The 22817-nt window shown below is 41.5% G+C and overlaps 1 protein-coding gene, 1 long non-coding RNA gene and 1 pseudogene across 2 annotated transcripts in view; 2 read left to right on the forward strand and 1 right to left on the reverse strand.

The window, feature by feature from the left end:
* Positions 1-7960, reverse strand: part of LOC138921418 (ral guanine nucleotide dissociation stimulator-like) — a 140541-nt gene extending 132581 nt beyond the window's left edge. Inside the window, exon 1 of the mRNA XM_070255202.1 lies at positions 7653-7960. The gene's annotated coding sequence lies outside the window, so the exon portion shown is untranslated. The remainder of the gene's footprint in view (positions 1-7652) is intronic.
* The window catches only part of LOC138921438 (transcriptional protein SWT1-like), a 49483-nt pseudogene extending 28968 nt beyond the window's left edge, over positions 1-20515 (forward strand).
* A 187-nt stretch (positions 20516-20702) lies between these two features.
* Positions 20703-22287, forward strand: LOC138921420 (uncharacterized). Its single transcript, XR_011433977.1, has 3 exons — positions 20703-20788; positions 21682-21783; positions 22180-22287. It is a non-coding gene; the product is annotated as an uncharacterized lncRNA (long non-coding RNA).
* Positions 22288-22817: the final 530 nt, after the last annotated feature.

Consider the following 22817-nt stretch of genomic DNA (forward strand, 5'->3'; position numbering starts at 1 on the left):
GGTGCACATTTGGCCACACTGACCATGCAACAGTCCAGATGGCAGAGGCTGCCTCTGCCTACAGATCTGAACAAGGATGACACGTGACAGAGGCTGGAGCCTACTGCTCTGGACAAGAAGCGTGCCTGAAGGGGAAAGACCCCTTTGCTGTGTTAAGCCACTGGAATCTGGAGATTGCTACTCCAGGAAAACCTATTCTCTCATTCACTTGACAAATATTTATTGAGCACCTAATATGTTCTAGGCACTATGCTGGGAGCTAAGGATATAAAAGTGTGCCAAATCAGATATGGCCTTTGACCTGAGAGAAGTGCAAGTCTATTGGGGAAGACAAATACTTATTAAAGAGACTACAGCATAACAATGACAGATGCTTTGAGAGGAGGAGCATGAGGCCATGAAACAAACTAACAGAATCAGGTGATCAGAAGACATTTCCCTGAGGAATTCACAATTGAGCAGAGAGCTGAAGGAAGGGAACAAGTAACTAGATAAAGGGTTTGGGGGAGAGGAGAGGCACACGTGAGACAGAGGGAGCAGCATGTGCAAAGACTCCAGGACAAGACCCCACAGTTTAAGGAGCTGCGTAAAGGCCACTGAAGCACCAGCGAAACTAACTCAGAACGTCCCACTTTCTCTGACCACCAGCAGGATGGAAGCTGCCAAGTGAGACAGTACAGGAGAAATTACTCAGGACCTCAAGGTCCTAGGAGCTAATTCACAGACGCCAGCTGAGTCCGAATCCGTGCTGCATGTCCTGAATGCCTGACTTCCTGCTTGATTTGTGTGTGTGTGTGTGTGTGTGTGTGTGTGTGTGTGTAACGGGGGCACCGTATCTAACTGCCTTGGTCCCCAGACGTTTGTCCTTGAAGGGAAAGAGAGAAAAGTAGTATTGAAGCGGCTTCCCTTGATGTTGCCTCATAAACCCCCATTTCCCCTCATAGTTCATAAAAACAAAGTGTGGCGGCCCTGACGGCCATTGTCAGCTGATGGATAGAGGCTCCAGTCGCCAGGGCCTGAAAAGATGCAAATGAGAAAGGGAGGAAATGGCCTAATCTTATGAGTCTGCGCACCTTTGGAACAGAAGCCCAGGGGCATTTGAAAAAATGAAACAGGGGAGCAACATTTATTAAGTTCTAGGGCTTTCAGATATGGTCCCTTTTAAGTCTCTAACTTCTCTAAATTGAATATGTTAACATTCCCATTTTGCAGATGCTCCTGAGGCTAAACCATACAACAGATAAGGAAACTGAGACAGAGAGAAGTCTCAAAAGCGGTAATGGTCAAGCCAAGACCTAAGTTCAGTTCCATCTGATCCCAAATCCTCCTGGCGTGAAGGGATAAGCCTCTGACAGTGCAAAAGGTAAAGCAGGAGTTAGAAAAGCAAATGCCTCCAGGAGCCAGTGCAGGCAAATGAGAGAAGCAGCCTGGGAGAGACACAGCAGAGGGGGGCCTGGACAGCATGTGTCTTTTTGAAAAGAGACAGCTACTAACCACCTCCTGTTGGTAATTACCATGTGGCACTGAGGAAAGATCTCCTCATATTTAAGGAGAACCCCAAAATGCAGATAATTACGTGAAATCTCCAAACTATTAAAATTCTAGCATCTAATAGAAATACATACACACATACATACATGCCTACCTCTGCAAGGACCAAAGCTATATCTGAGCCTCATTTAAGCCAGTGGTCCTCAATCCAGTGTGATGCTGGCTCCCAGGAGATAGTCGGCAATGTCTGGAGACACTTGTTTGTCAAAACTTGGGGCAGGAGTGCTACTCTCCTCTGCTGGAAGGAGGCCAGGGATGCTTCTAAACATCCCCCCCATGCACAGGATAACCCCCACCAAAGAATTATCCAGCCCCAAGCGGCAATAGTGCTGAATTTGAGAAATCCTGGTTTCGCATGTGGTCCCTCGAGCTCTGATGACTGATTTAAAGTTTTCTTCACCCAGCTAAGTCTTCTCCAGCTCTTATTACCCCTCACAGCTGTCCTATGCCAGGGATGGCATGATACTTGCTTTTCATTTGGTTTGCCTTGTTCCAGACCTGGGCTAATTCTTGAGTTACACTTGCAAATCCAGCTTAACATTCAAGTGTATAAGAAACAGGAGCAATTCAACTCCAGTCAATAACATAAACAAAGCCTGGTTTAGATAAAGCCCATTACCAGGCCTGAAGTGGCCCAGGGCACCTCTGCTACTGCTGATTGGCCTAAATGCTAAACACAAACCAATTAACACACTCTAAGGCTGCTTATCTCCTGTCACTTACTGTAGAAATAAAGCCCTAGGCTAAATACACATATTGATTTAGCCATTAAATCCAGCATCACTCAAAATAAAACTCATTATATTATTGAGTAAAAACAAAGTCACCTTAGTTTTCAGGATGGGGTATTATTAAGAAATTCCACTTTTACACTTTCCCATTGATTTCCCAAACTGGCCTGAGCACTTCCTTCTACCTGCCACCTTCTGGGTCTTAACCAGCACCAAGGCTAACTTAGAGAGTGGAGTTTTTGTATTCACCTTAAGAAGATCTTTGCTTTTAGCCCTAAAACTACACACTCATATGGGAACCCTTCTTCTTGAAAATGCTATTTCAGCATAGGCGGGGAAATTTTATGCTTGAAAGAAAAGACATTAAATGGGAAGATGAGCTCGGATATTAAGTAACAACAACAAATACAAAAACCACAGGCATTATAATAAAAATGGGTTAACTCTGAACATTAACCATAGGCACTGAGCTGATGCTTATGGACAAAAAAACAGAAATACCTTCCCAGTTCAGGTGGAAACCACTGACTGAAGAGTCTGAAAAAACGTAATCAGGAAATCACTTTGACCAGGTAGTTTAATTTATTCTGTATAACATGCTATATGTCATATCCCACAGTGTGCATTTTACTATTTTGGCAGCCATCACATTTTACCAAAATATTTTAGTCCTTCTAAAGGGAAATAAAGCCCCCGTGGATGGTCTGTTTTATTCACCTTCATATCCCACATGCTGGCCGAAGGTGTTGGCACCTAGAAACACTGTTGCATATGTAACGCAGAGACATTGGCCATGAAATGGATGCTTCCAGAAGTGCCCACAGAAGTTAAGCATCTGCTTCTTGTGTTGAGTTTCCCCACAGATCTCATTTAAGGGCTCTTTTACCTTTATTTATGATTAATAAGACTAGACACATGATCTTAACCATTGTACATCTCTCTACCAAATGCTGTCCTTACCAGAGCATCTTTAAGGCCACTTCCCCTGAACCGGCCTGAGCTTCAGGCCCAGAACAGGCTTCGTGAAAACCCCAATGGAACGTAGCCTCGAAAAGAGGGAGACCCGCACTCCTCAGAACGCCTCGAGACCAGTGTCCTTATCGACTTCGCGTCTGTCCTTCCAAGAAGCCAAGACCACGGTTGGGGATTCAGCGCCCGACTCCCGGGCACCGCATGCCCAGGCTGGCCCCGTGCCCGGCACACACCGCCCGTTCCACGAACGCCTGAAGTGCACGAAGAGACCCCCTCGCTCCCCGCGCCGCACAGCTGTCCCGCGACCTGACGGGCACCTCTGGGCGCACAAGCCTATTCCTCAGTGACACCCTCCTGGGAGAACTCCTGCGGCCCCGCCCACATGCTTGGGACCTTCGCGGAGCGGGAAGGTGCGCTGACAGGGACGCAGGGTCCCCGCTACGCTCGCTCTCGGGGAACTGCAGCCTCCTCCCTCGGCTTTCACTTGAATGTCACACCCGAAACCATGCAACGTCTACAAGCAAACATAGGCAGTGTGCTCTTTGACATCAGTCTTAGCAGCCTATTTTCAAGTACCACGTCTGACTGGGCAAGGGAAACAAAATACAAAATGAACAAACGGGACTACATCAAAGTCAAAAAACATCCTCTGCACCGCAAAGGAAACCATCCACAAAACCAAAACACAACCTAACAACTGGGAGAAGATTCTTGCAAACCGTATATCGGATAAGGGGTTAATATCCAAAACACAGAAAGAACTCATACATCTCAACAGCAAAAAACATCAACAACCCAATTGAAAAGGCGGGCAAAAGATCTGAGCAGTGATTTCTCCAAAGAAGGTATACGGATGGCCAACAGGCATATGGAAAGGGACTCAACATCCTTAGCGATCAGAGAAATGCAAATCACAACTACAAGGAGATGTCCCCTTACTCTGGTCAGAATGGCTCTAATTAACAAGACAAGAGACAAGTGTCGGAGAGGATGTGCAGAGAAGGGAACTCTCCTGCACTGCTGGTGGGAGGGCAGACTGGTGCAGCCACTACGGAAAGCAGGATGGAGTATCCTCAGAAAACTAAGAATACATCTACCATATGTATGATCCAGCTAGCCCACTGCTGGCTATTCATCCAAAGAACTTGAAAACACCAATGCAGAGGGACACATGCACCCCTAGGCTCACTGCAGCATTATTCACAACAGCCAAAACTTGGAAGCAGCCTAGGTGCCCATCAAGGGAAGAATGGATAAAGAAGATGTGGTATGTATACACAATGGAATGCCACTCGGCCCTAAGAAGTGATGAGATCCGCCCATTTGTGACAACGTCGATGGACCTTGAGGGTATTATGTGAAGTGAAATAAATCAGAGGGACAAAGTCAAACACCGTGTGATCTCACTCATAAGGAGAAGATAAAAACAACGACAAACGCACACAGAGCAAAGGAGATTGCATTGGTGGTTACCATAGGGGGAGGGGGGAGGGGAGAGAGCCAAAGGGGTGATGAGGCTCACATGTGAGGTGACGGACTATCATTAGTTTTCGGGTGGTGAACACGATGTAATCTACACAGAATTCAAAATATATTACAACGTACATCTGAAAGCTATATCATCTTAGGATCCACTGTTACTGCAATAAAATAAAATAAAATAAAATAAAATAAAATAAAATAAAATAAAATAAAAAAGTGTAGGAGCCTCAAGAGGCTAACAGGCTTTTGAAAAGTTATTCCAGGGATTTTTATGGCTTAGCTCAGGGCGGCAGACACCAGCCTGAGACACAGCTGTGGCACAGCTACTAACTTCAACTAAACTGTATTCCGACTGGAGGGAAATCAAAACTACTGCAATCATAATTTCTTGAAGGCTTCACTTTGTGCCAGATCCTGTGCCGACTGCTTTGCACCAACTGTCTCATTTAATCCTCACATCCAAAAGGCAGGTTACCGTTATTCTCCCCATTGTCAAGGTGAGGAGGCGGAAGCAGAAAGATGGCAATCTGCCTGGAATTCACAGAAGGATTCCCTAGGTAATGACATGACTTTTGGACAAGATTTCAAGGTTTAACACATTACAGTGCAGATGCAGATCCCAGTATCACAGAACGTGAAAAACACTGAGTCCTGCCAAATGTATTCAAACACTAATTATGGATCCTCACAATCTCTTGGCCTGTTTTCTCAGATGAGGGAAAACCCAGCGTGAAAAACCGTTGATGAGATGTCTGCAGAGGAGGACTACGTCTGGTCTTTAAAGCCGGGACCTATCCCAGTAGATTCTGAGTCAGTGGGTCCAGAGTAGGCCTTGAGCGTCTCTGTTCTTTTCCAAAGCCCCACAGGCTACACTTCCGTGCCCTTGGAGTTGGGAAGTACAGTCATGCCCTACATCGGGACGTTTCAGTCAACAACGGGGGTCCCATCAGATTAGTCCCATATGGCCTAGGTGTGTAGGAGGCTCTGCCATCCAGGTTTAGGAACTCCGTGGTGTTTGCACAGTCTCGAGATTGCCTGACCATGACACACTCCTCAGAACTCATCCCCACTGTTAAGCAAAGCATGACTATACCGCCTTGGATTCTCCACGGTCCCAGACCTGAACTGTTTAGATGACTGCACACGCAGAGGGCACCGTGTCTGAGGCAGAGAGCAGCTGGAATCACAAAAGCTCTCGACAGAGAGTCAAGGAAAGGCGTGCTCTGCTTACACGACTCTCTACTTTTCTCTGGGTCTGAACCATTTCCTAGCTAATCTGCTTTTTTTAACCGAGCAGCTTTGCCAAAAAAAAAAGAAAAAGAAAAAACACAAAGTTACCAACAAACACTAAACAAACCAATATAAACAATACATATTAAATAAGCCTAACCCTACTATGCTACTGAAAAGGCTTTTATTTCCCTGGGATAATTTGGACAGCATTAGATTGTTTTACCAAGAGCAGCCAAGTCGAGGCAGATTATTTCTAATTCCACAGTGCTGCAGATGCGGTCAGTAGCAACTGCAAGCCGGAAAGGAAACAAAACAAAACAAAGTTGGGTGTAATCCATTCAAGTTCACACGTTTCACCAGGGACAGCCTCCAAGCCTTGAATAGTTAGGTATGCATTTAGCCATTTCTTTAATCAACCACTACTAACGCCTGCTAAAGGCCAGACACTGCTCTAAGTACTTTACGGATATGAAATATCCTCTCGCCTTTACACTCACCTATGGAGTGTGTATGATAATCATCCCCGTTTTACAGATCAGGAAACTGACACACAGAATGGTACAGTAACTTGCCCGAGTTCACACAGCCCGTGGGTGGCAGAGCCAGGACCCATGTGACAGAGTCTGGCTCCAGAGGCCACGTTCTGAATCACCACGCTTAGTCCCCAAAAACCTAGAGAAAGCGCCAGCCTCAATCGAAAAGTTTTCTTTTCCCCACCCTACAGTCCCTACGCGGCGGCCCCAGTCTCCAGGGCATGCTTTCAGCTCCTCTGACAGGCCCTACTCCTCCCTTGCCCTGTCCCAACACTCTCCCGCACAGGTCCTCCTTTTCTTTTAGGCATCTGCTCTCAGCTTCAACATCACTGCCTAAGTCACCAAGTCTAACAGGAAATGCCGTCTTTCTCAACACTCAACACAAAATTGCTTTTACGTATCTCCTAGGTAATTGGTTGCTGCCTGTCTGTCCTTTCCAACCAGGCTGTGAGGGCCAGTACGTCAAACAGCCTGTCAGTCTTGCTCACCAAGTGTCCAGACCACTGAACACGCACCGACCAGAGGAAAGGAAGGACTTGTCCCAAAGTCAACTCTCCAGACTTTCTGTGCAAGGAGGGAACGAACGGAGCACCCTCCAGCCTCACGCTTTCTCTTCCATGCTTTCAAGTGTGGGGCACATACCTCTGCTCACAACGCTCCCCGGACAGCCCCCACTGCACCCCTAACAGGTAGACTTCTGCACAGTCAAGGGCTTTGGAAAGCACTGGCTCTGCACACAAATCTTACGTGGCCCTCGACAGGCCACTGCCCCTGAACCGGCCTGAGCTTCAGGGCCACAACAGGCTTCAGGAAAACCCCAACGGAACGTAGCCTCGAAAAGAGGGAGACCCGCACTCCTCAGAACGCCTCGAGACCAGTGTCCTTATCGACTTCGCGCCTGTCCTTCCGAGAACCCAAGACCACGGCTGGCGCTTCCAGCGCCCGACTCCCGGGCACCGCATGCCCAGGCTGGCCCCGTGCCCGGCACACACCGCCCGTTCCACGAACGCCTCAAGCGCACGAAGAGACCCCCTCGCTCCCCGCGCCGCACAGCTGTCCCGCGACCTGACGGGCACCTCTTGGCGCACAAGCCTATTCCTCAGGGACGCGCTCGCCTCCCACCAGCCCCCAGGCCCACGCCCCCAGGTACCTCTCCCAGATGGAATCATCTTCGCAGGCGCCCCGGTCGTCCGTGTCCGGCGAGCAGGAAGAGCGGGAGCTGAAGGACGGCCTCCTCAGGCTAGCGGCCGTGGCTGTGCACGGCCCGGGCTGCTGTGCCCAGCGGGGACGCGGAGCGCCGTCCACGGACGCCGGGGGAACGGACGAGCCCGGCCCGGGAGAGAGCAGCACAGCGCGGCCGGACTCCGCCGGGCTCGGCTCTGGGCAGGCAGGCGCGGCTCGCCGACGCCTCCCACGCCTCCCAGGACGGCGGCCCAGCAGCCGCGCGCTCCTCTCCTCTCCTCGCGCGCGCGCGCGCCGCCGCCCAGACGCTGCCCGGCCGTTGCCCCGCCCCCCCCCTCCGGCGGTGGACTGCGGACAGCGACAGGGACACCCTCCTGGCAGAACTCCTGCGGCCCCGCCCACACGCTTCGGACCTTTGCGGAGCGGGAAGGCGCCCTGTGTTATATACCCCCAAAGAGGATGCTTTACATATGATTGAAATGTCCCTCCCACAGTAGTCACAAGATTGCCCTTTGGGCACAGCGCTTGATGGACACAGCAGGTAGTGGGTCTGCTATCTCGGTGGGCTGGGCGTAGCAGGAGGCAAGTCTATTGTCTCAAGCTGGGTGGTCACAGGTGAGCACAGCAATCAGTTCCTAGCCTAAGGAAAGATGCTTAATCCTTAAGGAAATGCCAACGTTGGGAGGGGGAGGGAAGTTGCACCTTTATCTCAAGGGCCTTCGCTCTTGCCATAGGGAATCTCTAAAGCAGATATACAATGCATGCTCAACTGCCTCGGTCAGGCCCTTTTGGAAAGACAAGGTCAGGCCGAATTAGGTTTACACCAAATGGCTTCCTCATATTCTCCAATATATCCTATTGCTTGCCATTTTTATTTGTCACTTCATTACATATAGTTACAGAAAAAGTCAAGAGCCTGATTTATAAATTTTGGATAAATTATTTTTACATATCACCCATGAAGAGACTATATAGCTTATTGAATTGAAATGGCTTTAAAACCATGTGAATTAAACTGAATGTGGCTACAACTAAAGAACTTGGGGGATAGGAGAATATTGGAGATTATTGATCTTTAACTTCTGCATTCTTTGGATAAAAATTTCAGAGAATTTTGTGGTAAAGGAATTTCTTGCCACTAATGGGGGTAAATATAAAAAGTATAATGCATGATCAAAGTTGATAATATCAAGGTTTCTCTGAAAATAGGGAGTTATGAGAAAACAAGTAAAATGGCATTAAGTATAGAAATAAAAGTTCTGCTTTCCAGACAAGCTCAGTTATGTTTGCTAAAAACAACAAATCCAGCTTGTCTCTGACTCTTCTTCAGCTTTTCTTTTGGATCATCTCCTCCTAGTTTTTGTGATACTTTGCTTCTGTGTTGTTATCTGTGGAAGTATGTTCTGTCGCAAATATCATGTTATGCTATCACTTTCTGAATTTTTCGGACTGGGTTTTTAATGCCTTTTGTACTAGTATACTTTTTTTCTTTTCTTTTGAGTTCTAAAACACTGTTTGATTTGCTTAAGGGCACATTTTCTAGCCCTTGATTTTATATCCATGTATAAGAGTGTAAACAGACTTCTGATCTGTATATTACCCCCTTAGACTTGTTCACATAATCTTGGGAGGAGGAAAAAATAATGTTGCTGAATTATTTTTGGATTAGCATTTACATTATTCTAAGGATTCATGAATTTACTCAAAAGCCGCTATTTGGCTTCAGCCTTTGCAATGCTGAATAGTTGAATGCCTACTTCAACAACATTTCTGCATCCCTGAACCCACATGTGATCAATGACCATACCACTGTGTGGGTTATCATCATATAACATCATAAGGGTAACAATGTCAATAATATGAGCAAGGCATGGCATTTGGATTCATTGCTAATATCTGAATATTCACTTGCAAATATTGGCAAGCACTCTACGTGTAACTTGTAGTGAAATTTTCTTTTGTCAAAGACAAACTGGGGCTGGCCTGGTGGCGCAGCGGTTAAGTGCACATGTTCCACTTTGGCAGCCTGGGGTTTGCCGGTTTGGATCCTGGGTGTGGACATGGCACCACTTGACAAGCCATGCTGTGGAAGGTGTCCCACATATAAAGTAGAGGAAGATGAGCATGGATGTTAGCTCAGGGCCAGTCTTCCTCCCCCAAAAGAGGAGGATTGGCAGCAGATGTTAGCTCAGGGCTAATCTTCCTCAAAAATAAATAAATAAATAAATAAATAAATAAATAAACAAAGACAAACTATTTGACATACAAGATATTTTAGAACTTCCTTGTCATATACTTAAACAATATGTTATAGGAGCTATTGCATATTTAAAAGGTTACTTGGATGAAAGAATGCTGTAACACTGTGCTTTTGCAGACATTAATATCAACAGTGCAGGGGCTGGTCTGGGGCATAGTGGTTAAGTTCGTACACTACGCTTTGGAGGCCCACAGTTCACAGGTTTGGATCTCCAGTGTGAACCGAGCACCGCTTGTCAAGCCATGCTGTGGCAGCATCCCACATAAAATAGAGGAAGATTAGCACAGATGTTAGCTCAGTGACAATCCTCCTCAAGCAAAGAGGAAGATTGGCAACAGATGTTAGCTCAGGGCCAATCTTCCTCACCAAGAAAAACACCCCACAAAAAAAACGAGTGCAGGATTTCTGACAATCGTTGCCTGCAGAGAAAGTGGTTTGTTTGCTGTTATTTACTTGTTGGAAAAGTAAGCAAACTAGTTTGCCTTAAGGTTACAAGTATTTATTTATAGTATATGGCATCTTCTGTAAAAATCTCCATATTCAACTATGGGGAAGGCCTCGAAATTGGTGTGCAAACAGCGAAAGCTGAGATGCAGATGGAAAATCAGAGAGAATTTTGTCATTCTGAAAGCCAGTTACATTGTACCATTGCCACAATTCCAGCTCTGTGGTTTAAGTACATAAAGATGTATTATCAATAAAAATGTAAAAAGGGCAACAACTTTAAGTCTGTTTTTGAAAAGACTCAGAAAGCCTTTCTAGAAGCAGCACACTTTCAGTTTGTGGGATTTTGTCGATAAAATTGCATCTTCACCATTGACCAAGTCTTTAATTCCAGGAGTTGAAAAGGAGATAAGTTTTGCCTCAGTTACTATTAGAGAGATGACAGTATTGCTATCAGCAGTACCCATTACTGGCAGAATTAGCTGAAAAGTACTTTATTCTTCAATTGACCTAAGTTGAGATTAAGTATGTAATTTAGTATCCTAAATGTGCATTATCATGAGCAACGGAGCAATCTAGGAGCTGATAATGTTGAGAAGTTATTGTTCGTGCAGCATGTTACATTTTAAAATGGTTACTAAGTTTTAAAATAAGCTAATTATAATTAGATCTTGACAAAATTTCACATTTATTCTTTTGGCGTAAGCGTTCAATCCAGGATGATGCTATTCAGCTTCAGCTGAATATGGATTTTACACTAAGTCATTGATAAAAAAGTATTTGCTGCATGTCTAACTTTTATGTCTAAAAAGATCTCAGAACTTTAGTATTTTGGGTTGCAAATATAAAACTGCACTATCTTACTACAGCATTTCACAAAACTAGCTGATAAGAGGTAATTTTAAGATTTAATTTTATTGGTCTTTTAAAAGGCCTTGTAATGTTGAGTTTTCATTATTTATGACCATACAGAACATGGTGCGTAGATTGCTATGAAATATGCAGCACAGGGCTATTGGGAAGAACACATCAAAGAGGAATATGGAAATGCTCCGAGAACTGCAGGGGCCTCTTAAAGTGGTTGTTTTCCTGATTTTTCTTTAATACAGTTGACACCTTACATGATATAGTATTAGATGCCAAGCAAGTTCCCATTAAAATGTGAAGTTTTGTTTTATTGTTACTTAATAACAGGTAGATAATGATAGGCAGTCTTTTTGTAGGAAGATAGCAAAGAAAATAAAACCAGATGAAGACTCAAGTAAAACTCCTATAAAAACTCTGTGATGTTTACAGTTTGCTCTTGCATGATTAATTACTTGGGAAGTCACTTATTTGCCATCTCTTTCTCCCCTGCTGGACTGTAAGCCATTTGAGGGTAAGGACTCTACGTGGTGTGTCCTCCGCTGCCTCTCCAGAGTGGCAGGCACTTAGAACACGCAAGGGTTTATTAATATAAATTACTGTATTGTGTTTCATTTTGACTACAAAGTAATATCTACTTTAAAAAGGAAAATATTATTACTACCTCTAGCTATTGCTGTTTCTGATAGTTTAGCACATTTCTTTCTGGCCTTTTTACTATGCTTATTTAAATTGTTGAGATCACATTATGTATACAGATTTGTGCCCTGCTTGTTTTTTGCTTAATGTTATATCAATATTTTTTGTTATGTTATTGAAATCTTTGTATAAACATCATTTGAAATGACTATGGTATTCTGTCATATTTGATAGAATGATATGTTTCTTAGTCATTTCCAAAATTTTAGCATTTACTTTCTGCCTGATTTTTTGCTATTATAAGTTATCCTGAATTGAATATCTTTTTATTTTTTAGTCCATTTCAGATTTTTTTCACCTTGGTATAGATTTCTAAAATGGTAATTACTGAGACGTGAAAGAATATGAGTATTTTTAGAATTCTTAATTATATTGTCAAATTATTTTGTGGAATTGTATCATTTTGCATTTCCACCAGGAACATATGAGAGAGTCCACTTTATAACTTCTTGCCAATATTTAATGTTACTTTAAAATCTTTTGCTAATTTGATAGAAGAAAATGATATGTTGTAATTAGTGTGTCTGTGATTCCTAGAGAAGTCAGACTTTCCCCAAATGTTTATTAGCTGTTCTCTTTTTCTTTTTCATTAATTTTCTGTTGACGTCCTATTCTAGAGTCTTAGTAGTTTTTGATGAGCTTTTTATTAACTAAGACTAATAATCTGTCACATTTATAACAAATACCAATTCCAAGCCCTTTTAATTTTCATTTATGCTGTCTGGTATTATATAAAGCTGTAAATTTGGACTTTTTCCAAATAGTAAACTGATTATTGCAACACCCATTTGTTGAGTAATCCTTCCACTTCTTCTTCTTCTTTTTTTTTTTTTTGGTGAGGAGGATTGGCCCTGGGATAACATCTGTTGCTAGTCCTCCTCTTTTTGCTTGAGGAAATTTGTCGCTGAGCTAACATCTGTGCCAGTCTTCCTATATTTTATGTGGGATGCTGCCACAGCTTGGCTTGACGAGCAGTGCCAGGTCTGCACCTGGAATCCGAACCCCTGGACCCTGGGCCACTAATGCAAAGTGTGTGAACTTAACCACTACACCACCCGGCTGGCCCCTCTACTTCATTCTTAATGTAGCCATTTCTTACTTTTTATGAAGTTTGCGTCAGTCCAGTTATGTTATTTCCTAACTAAAATGATACAGTGCAACATTATGTATAATCGTGTGTAATCATAATGTAACATTGGTTTCTGTACTGCTTTACAGACTGAATGTAGAAAGTGACACTGCATGAAAGAGACCAAAAATCAGTTCTTCATCCCAAGGACCCGTTAAACTCCAAGAAGCATCATATTCAAATAATAATCAAATGATTTCCCAGAGTTTTTCTTCAAATGGAACTAAAAAGGATATCAATAAATGTGTAGATTTTAAAGTGAAAGATAGTAAATTGACAAATGTTGGGAGTAAGCTTGACCATGGAAATAAAAACTTTAGCAGTCCTGAGATTGCCAAAGATGTGAAACCCAAAGCTGAAGGCAAATGGAAAAGATGGGCTCATTTACTTGCTCAGAGGGAGAAGATGAAGGAACACAAGAAAGAAAAGTACAATAAATTTGGAGACAGTTCTGAAAAATGTGTTTTGGAGAAATGGAAGAGAATCCAGTTTTCTCAGGATTACAGTTCCAACAAGATAATTAAGGAACCCTCAAATCTAGAAGAAGGAAGATCAGTTTCAAAATCCCAGCAAAAATCCTGTGATACTCTCCAGAAGCTTGTAGGAGGAAGTGTCTTCAGTGTAGATTCTACCAAGTCGAAGACTAAGCTGGAGAACAAAGAATGCCTGGAAGGCTGCCGGGTGTCATTAAATTTGACTAGGCACCCAAGAGAACGTTTATTTTCAGATTCCACGTGTAAGCAGACTGTTCATGAGTCAAAAGGAAAATATCATCGTGAGCATCATGAAAGTAATGATTCAAGTTCTAGTGCAAACCTAACCCAGGTAAAGTAGTACAAAATGAAGAATACAGGTTTTAGTGAAGAGTTTCAATATGGTCAGATTTGAGTTGTTCCTTTCACTGATTATGATCGTAGAGGGCTGATTCAAATTTAGTTAGGAAGATTTGTATTGGTTCCTTTATTTTGCCCTTTTAATTCCAAGTTCCTTAGGAAGATATCCTGGTAAGCATGAAGGATAAGTAATAGAAGGGAATGTGTAAAAATGTAGAAAGATGCAGTTAGAGATAGTCCTTTCAGAAAGCACTGCTCCAGTGTCTTAGGCTCTTCTGTAACCCCAGGTACTATAGAACACCCAGGGCTTAATATCCTGAATAGCTTTAACAAATTATTTTTGGAGTGCCCCTGTGTGCCAGGCACTGCAGTCACAGTCTGTTTTCAGAGACTTATTCCTGTGAGGAGACATGCAAGCTGTCACCCTAAGTCTGATAAGTACTTATCACTTAATATGGGATTACAGTGGAGGATTAACATGGCCTTGGTACACTGTGGAGGGATTAGTTAAGAAAGGTTTACTGGAGGGGGTAATGTTTAAACTGAGAACTAAAGAATGCATAGGAATTATTCAGGCGAAGGCGAGGTGGGTGGGATGGGAGAAGGAGGGATGTTCTAGGCAAAGGGAACTACAGTCCTGCGTTAATGAACCCTTAACGAAGGGATGTGTTCTGAGAAATGTGTGGTTAGGTGATTTTGTCATTGTGCGAACATCATAGAGTGTACTGAAGGGAAACAAAATTTACCACCCCAAAATGTGTCTCTTCAACATGGAGATTACTTTAGGTTGGTTATTTTTAAGAAACAAAAGATTCAGGAAGTCTTTCACGTTACCTTCCCCTTAACTGCCTAAACGAATGTAAAAAACGTGTCTCAGGAAGTGAGCTATCACCTTAGCACAACATGAACTAGGTGGTAGACAGGGAGGAACCTAGACAAGCCTGTTTGTTGGGCTCCCCTTTGTGTCCATCTGTTTCTGTATGGCCCAACACTTGTTTTCCAAATATTTGCTCCTTTTCACCTACTTGTAAATTATCTTCCTTCCCTTTGAAGTCCCTGACTCTGCCCGTCCCCGACATCTTTTGTCTTTAGCTGAGGATGTTATTTAAGGTGAGAGTTTCAGCCATTTTGGCAAGTTACTCAGTTTTCCTAGATTTCTCCCATATATATGTGTTATTAAGCATTTGTTTGTTTTTCTCATGTTAATCTGTCTCATGTCAATTTAATCTTACCAGCCAGAAGAATCTAGAAGGGTAGAGGAAAATTTCTTCCTCTCCCACCATACTTGCACAAACCTAGATAGTATAGCCTATACTACACAGCAATGCTATACAGTACTAATCTGTGGGACCACAGTAGCATATGCGGTCCATTGTTGACTGTACATGTACAGAGATCCAGGCTACAAAGCTTAGCACATCTAGTTTGCTTTGAAATTATGTAATAAATTGGCTTTTGTGGACTAATTTGAGAAACTAATCTCTATAGCTTTGTTTCTATGGCAAATTATTTACCTTTAAGAAAACTTTTAGAACTTCGGTAACTTTAGAACTTGAAAACTTCAGAAATTCTGAAATTTAGAGACTGCTTGAAATAGTGGTGGTTGAACCTACCTGCTTTTAGGAATCAAGACTATAGATCGCAGTATAAGATACTTCCTGTGAAAAACGGAGGGATTATAAAGAGCAAGGCCAGAAGAGCTTGAGAGAGAGCACTTTTTGTTCAGTGAACTTAAAGGGTCCAAAGAGAGAAAGAATTGAGTTTGTTCTTTTTATTGCTTTCTTAAAGGAAAGCTCCAGTTTTCTCCTGTGTTATAATTAGTTCCCTAGAGTAAATGCAAGAAAGGAACTTGAAGTTGCCAGCATGTTCAGTAAACATCGTCGTATCATTGCTTCATCTTCTTCTTGTGGTGTACACCTCAGGAATAGTATGAGAAATCCCTGCAATGCATCTTCTGGGTTCCTTTGGTCTCTATACTGAATTGCTACACAAACCGAAGGAGGTACATAGCATGAATATTAAGTTGTAGGGGAAGCAGTTTTTGCATGTGTAGGGGAGGAACACATTTCCTCTACCCTCTCTTGGTTCGTCTGGCTGGAGAACTAATTAAATTCACAGGAGACAGAATAGCAGGAGAAAATTAAACAAAGCTTTATATTCTGAGGACCATGGCCCAGGGCCTTTCTTCCCGAAGGAAGAAAGGGTACCGAAGAAGTGGGGTGCACAGAGTGGTTATATACCCCCAAACAGGATGTTTCATGTAGGATTGAAATGTCCATTTTACAATAGTCGCGAGACTGCTCTGTCAGCACAGTGATTGATGGAAACAGCAGATAGGTCTGCTGTCTCGGTGAACACAGCAGGGTGGCAGGTCTGTTGTCTCAAGCTGGGTGGTCACAGGTGAGTTGGGTGGTCGAAGGTGAGTGCAGCAATCAGTTCCTAGCCTAAGGAAAGATGCTTATCCTTAAGGAAATGCCAATGTGGGGGGGAAGTTGCACCTTTGTCTTAAGGCCATTTGTTCTTGCCATAGTAAATGTTTTAAAGCAGATATGCAGTGCGTGCTCAATGGCCACAGTCAGGTCCTTTTGGAAAAATGCAAAGTCAGGCCGAATTAGGTTTACACCAAATGGCTTCCTCGTGTACTCCAATATATCCTATTGCTTGCCATTTCTATTTGTCAATGTATACATGGGAGAGGCTCAGGCAAGCCAAGCAACTCACCAAAATGGCTGAAACCACCACCCCAAACATCATATCCAGCTGAAGACAAAGGATGATGTTAGGGGTGGGGGGAGTCAGTTACAGGAGGTTACCAGACAGGCACAATAAACAAATGCAGATTTAAGTGCTTGCCTTCCCCATTGATTAAGTCTCTAGAGATAAGGTCATCCCCCCTTCTTCCTGGTAGAGAGGGAGATATCGTTACAGATGGAGATTTCCTTTACAATGTAAATGTCTCTTATAAAGGGTAAGTAAATTCTACTTACCAGTTGCCTTCCAGCCCCAAATAATCATCATGCCAAAGAGACATATCTTGGGATGGCCAATTCCAGGCCCCCACACATGATTACTTTCCAGTTATTGGAATTAATGCTCTTTATAAACTATGCCTTTAATAGCAGTCTTATCTGACTTAAAGTCATTGAGACACAGGAGCAGTAAGGAAATATTGTTCTTTCTTGAATATATTATCTTTAGCATATTATTGACTGTAGCTAATCATCTTAATATTATGTTTATTGTCGTTTTCCTCACAAATTCCGCAATAGATAATTATCTGCCTGAAATAATGAGTGTACTTTACAAGGAAATAATTGTATTTTCTGGATTTAGTAATCCTGTGGTTTAGAAATCTTGTTATACTTTCCTGAGAGAAAATAACTTCTTCTGTTTCTGAGGTCTTGGAGTCCTTTGATATAGACCACTCTGAGTTTGCGCCCTTCCCTCACCATGGCAAATTAATGTTCTAGAGATTTGTCACTTATAGGCCACTTTTACAAACAGTATCCCACTTAATCCTTACAAGTCTGTGAAGTAGAAATTTATCAGTTTATCAAACATTAATTAAATGTACTTATTATGTATCAGGTATGTTTCTAGGTTCTAGGGACTTAAAGATAAATAAGGTGCTCTTTATCCTCAAGAAGTTCCCAGGGAGGGAGATTTGTAAACAAATACTCTGTGATACAGTGAAGGAAATAGTAGAGCCCTAAGAATTGGGTTGGTGTTAGTATAAATTTTGGGATGAGTTTAGGGAGGGCTCACAAATGTGGAGATTCTTAAGCTTGGTGTTAAGGGTATATAGAGCAAGGAATAGCAGTTTTGTCCCACCACGGTTGAGGGCTAGTGTGTGTAATGGCACAGAGTTGTGAAATTGAATGGCAAGAGTGTGCGTGGGCACTAAGCTGGTCAGTATGACTGGAGTTGAGATATGTGGAGAATCCATAGGAGAAGAAGTTAGAGAGGAAGCCAATGTATTACTTCATATCCCATGGGAAAGATTGGTTTTCTATCTTGTATTCTGTAGATAGTACAGAGCCCCTGAAATGTAATCAGGGAAGCAGTCTAATCAGATTTTCACTTTAGAACCACTCCAGTAGGTAAAACCATTATTACCCTCATTGTTGGTATTCTTTTTGTCATCCCTAGGGAAAGCTTCATCCCATTCCATGTATTTATTAAGCATGGTGGGGGAGGGCAAATAGTTAAATGCCCATTAAGACTTTCTTTTTGGATAAGGAGGAAGTTTTCAGGGACAATTGACATGAACTTTTCTGGATTTGGGGGTGATAGAAAATTTATTGAAGTCACTGGAAGTGGCCTGTGGTCAAAGAGAGTGAAGGGTAGTAGTGACGTAAGTGACAGAATTAAAGATTTCAAATGTCAGGAGCTTCAGGAAGTTCTGCTATTAGCTTGCTTGGCACTTCTTAGCTGAAGAGAACCTTAAAGATCTAGTGAGCTTGAAAATCAGGTGGAGAAGGGATCATGAAATCCAGGGTCATGGAATAGAAAAGCTGTCATGGGCCTAAGTGTGTGACGTATAAAGTGTTATATCACGTGAAGATGGATGTTAGGCAGTTAGGTTGGAAGCTGAATTCCCAATGAAGCAGCATTCGATACACTTGTTTAAAGAGGGTCTGTAATTTGTACCATGTGTAGCCTCCTGTAAAATACATGTGAGTTTGGTGTTAACTTGGAGAATTCTTAGAAGATAATTTGGTTTAGTAGTGTCTTTTGCCAAGTTCCCTACTGGTTTGTAGGGTCAGGTAGGTCTCGTCCACTCAGCAAAAGTGCCAGTGAGACACTGGAGTTAGTGGAGAGATTTTCAATCTCTGCTGGAAGACCAGAAATAAAGCACAAACCTCTGGTGCTCCACCCCTGTGTAATACAATTGTGCGTTTTTTGGGTTTTCCTCCTCAACCATGTTATAATCTTCAAGTTCCCTTTGTTGTTTTGTCATGTCCCTTTTAGAAATGGCTCAGTTACTTCTGGATGAAAACTTCCCACCACCGAAGGCCAGCCTGTTTACCTTTGCCATGGTTCTTTCTATTTCTTAGAGTGGCATATAGTTTTTTTCTCAGAATATGAATATTTGTAGGAATGCATATATGAATGAGAAAACCCTAAAGAATTTCTACCGTCTTTCATGACTTAACAGAATGAGGCTTTTCTATTCTAGGGGCAGTTTCTCATCTGGGGGTAGTTTTGCCCCTTAGGGGGCATTCGGCAACTGCCTTCGTGGAGACATTGTTGATTGTCAGGAGAGGGAGCGGGTCGTGCTAGTGATATCTAGTGGGCTGAGGCCAGAGATACTGCTAAACATCCTACAATGTGCAGAACAGCCCCCAAAGCAAAGAATTATCCGACCCCAAGTGTCAATAGTGCCCAGGCTGGAAAACCCTACCCTGGGTATCTGCTTCATTCTTAACTAATAAAATTACTTTGCGTTTCAGAGTTTTGAAGCACCGTGTTCTTCAGTGTCCCTTGAAAGTATTCAAGATACAGATCAAGAGGTTACTCAAATACTTATTTTTTTGAAGATTTTTAATGAAATTATGTCAAACAGTTCTAGTTTTAATTAGAAATAATGACCATAAAAACCTTGGTGATATAAAAATAACAGTGATCGCTACTTAAATCAATATATAAGTTTTTATGAAGTGATGGAAAATTATTTGGAAAAGTATTTACATTTACTTGATCACCTTTTTGCCTTTGTTTCTGATAAGCTCTAATCTGTTTTGAATGAAGAGCATGCAGCCTATGGCTCACAAGTTATGTCGATTTTTATTTAGTGTTATCACACTTTTGGCATGCTTATGCCTAGGCTTGCCAAAATGCAGTATATTAACGTGTTTTCGCCTCCTTTTTCTAATTAGCAATAACGTGAAAATGTTGTTCAGTGAAAATGAGAGTGCTGCATATTTATTTTTACCTGCTGCTTCATTTCCCTGCTAGAATCTCCTGATTGACCCTCAGAGTTGTTGCATAGGATTTTATGGTCTCTGGTCCTAAATTAAACTTAGATTCATAGAATACTTTGTGTTTTCTATTTAAAGAAGACTTTAAAACCATGTTGTTTGCTTTTTATTTGTGACAGCATTCAAATTTTTGTATTTTTCTGTCTTCTGGGTCAGTGCTGCTTGGTAGAAGAAAGATCTCTGCCCTTTGCTCTAAAGCCAGATTATATTTTCATTTCTTTGGATCAAAATACATCAGGGAACTACTCCCCCTAAGTGAGAAGGGTCTTGAGAGCTAGACTTCAGTTTGTGATGGTTCATAAACTATCTTAGAAATCTCAAGAAGAGCACTCACCATCCACATAAAAACATATTTGGCTCCTAAAATACTTTGAAGTGCTAATAGGAATGAGGATTAAGTTATTTTGAAGGTGTACCATGTACTAGGCTCGGTGAGAGGAGCATCACATTATCTCACTTAATCCTCACACAAATGCTCAAAGGGAATAGGTATTTAACATTCCTATTTTGTAGATGCATAAACTGAGACTCAAGGCAGTTGTATAACTTGCTTGCCTAAATTAAAGTAATGAGAAAAGACCTATTTTTAGAAACCCTGTGTGTGTTTACAATCTCTATTCTTTTACCATGCTGTCTCCATATTTCTGTAAATTTCTTTATTTCCACAAATCATCTCGTCTTAAGTCAGTTAATTGCCGTCTTCTCTTGCTAATCTGCAGACTAAATAATTCAAACTATTTTACTGTGAGTCCTTTACAATGTAGATGCAGATAGTAGAAGAGCCTCGTGCTGCGCATGTGGGAAAAAGTGTGGATTTACCTGTGCTTCCACCTTCTGGAGAGTTAACGAGGTTGGAAATTGACTTGGTGGAAGATGATGTACATTCTTCTGCTGGTATACTCTATATGCGTATGATAATGTTCATGATCTCCTGTGCTTTCTTAAAAATTAAGAAAGTATATTTCTTTTGGCTACAACGATAAGGTCTAATATTTGTCTTATCATCATTTGTTTTATATATCTCACATTATTAGATGGTTAGAAAGATTTTCGCTTTCTCTTTTTGCCAAGGGGCGGTAATCAGAGTTGTGAGTTGTGTTTTATTCTTGCTCTTAATCATAACTTTTAACAATTTCATTTATGTAAAGCACTGATCAGAAATAATGCAAATTGCTCAAAGGTATTTCTATTTATGGATTTCTTATATATAAAATTTTGATCATTCTCACTATGGGAGAAGATAATGACAGATATTATCCAAAATCTGTTGGTATACTCTCTCAATTTGTGTTTATAAAAATAGTAATGCTGTCTTACATTCACATTGCATTTTTCAGTTTACTAAGTGTTTCCTGTGCATTAACTTATCTGATCCTCACGTTTACGTTTTCTTTCTTTTACACATATTTATCTTTTCAATTATATTTTACTCAGAGTATATTTAAAATTAACTTATAATTCCTAAGCACACAATTACCAGTGATGCAGGACAGTGTTTGGCAACATAGTTACTACTAGGGCAGGTTAGTTTATGATTGAAAATTCACCCATTTATCATATTCAGCTGAAGTCAAAATTCAGCAATTCATAATATTCTGCGAGTGGATAATTAAACACTGATTACTGTTCTTAAATAAGAATTGGAGTAAATTTACCTTTGTTATTGTTGTCTAAAGGAATACCTTCTCTTAAGAATGCTCTCAAAGTTCTGTGATATCGAAATTTTAGTTATTATACAACTCTATTATGAGGTGTCATCAAATCCTAACTTTGCTGTTTTTCTCTAGCAAATACTGCTTCAGACAAAAAGCTTCTAATCGTAATTGATACAGATATTCTGATGAATCATCTCAAATTTGCTAAAATTTTGAAGACAACAGAAATCACAGGTATTTATAAAATATTTACTGATTCTGATTTTCTTATTTGAGTTGATATTTTATATTAACAGTGATGTGGGGTTTTTTCCCCAAGTATGTTTCCATTTCGGTATGCTATTAAGCACATATGTATTAAGCATAATCAGCTTAAGTAAAAAAAAAAACAACAACAGAGCCTTCACAGGTTAACCCAGCAATCTAAACTTCTCTTGTTTGATATCGAATAGTATTTGTTTTTGTAACATTCTTTTGACACTTACATCTATTTTTAATTTTCATTTTTTATGTATTATCTCTTTGTTTAGGTTGTGAATTCCTTACTTTAAAAAACTTCAAATTCTCCTACAGCAGTTCAATTTAGTAATAAGTACTTGTTGACTTCTAAGAAATCTTTTCATTTTTCAGGCTTTGACAGACTTGTATTAATAATTCCCTGGGTTGTTGTGCAAGAGCTAGATTGTATGACGGCAGGAAAACTGCTAAAACATGCCCAGCACAAAGCCATACCTGCAGTTCATTTCATCAATGACAGTCTCAAAGATCAAGATCGAAAGCTATGGGGTCAGTCAATACAACTCGAATCTCAAAAACTTTGTAAGTATTGTTCTCTCACGGTCCTTCCTGATTAAGATTTGTTTGGGTGCTGACTCGTTGGAGGGAAATGGTGCAGAACTTCTAAGAAACTTATAACAATTGGAATGTGAAATGCAGAACACAGTGATCGTTTGGGGTATTCTATTAGGCTTTGGTTTTGGGGGTCTTTGATTTTTCTTTTTCTTTTTCTCCTAGACCACCTTAGGTTATGTGTGTATTTCACAGATAGTGACAACATAGTTCTAACGTATAGTTGTCTATATTACAGTACTTTGAATTCCTTTTGTAAAGATCATTGTTGAGTGATGAGGCCAGTAAGTGATCTGGGTTTCTAGTCTGTCACTGTATGCAGTTAGTATGATGCAGAAGCAGGCACTGTTTTCCTCTCGTCTGTCAGAATCTATAGTAAGCAGGTGTTCTTATAATAAAGGTCTATAGATTTCCTCCTA

This window comes from Equus caballus, chromosome 29, assembly GCF_041296265.1.
Source record: "Equus caballus isolate H_3958 breed thoroughbred chromosome 29, TB-T2T, whole genome shotgun sequence".
Lineage (NCBI taxonomy): Eukaryota > Metazoa > Chordata > Mammalia > Perissodactyla > Equidae > Equus > Equus caballus.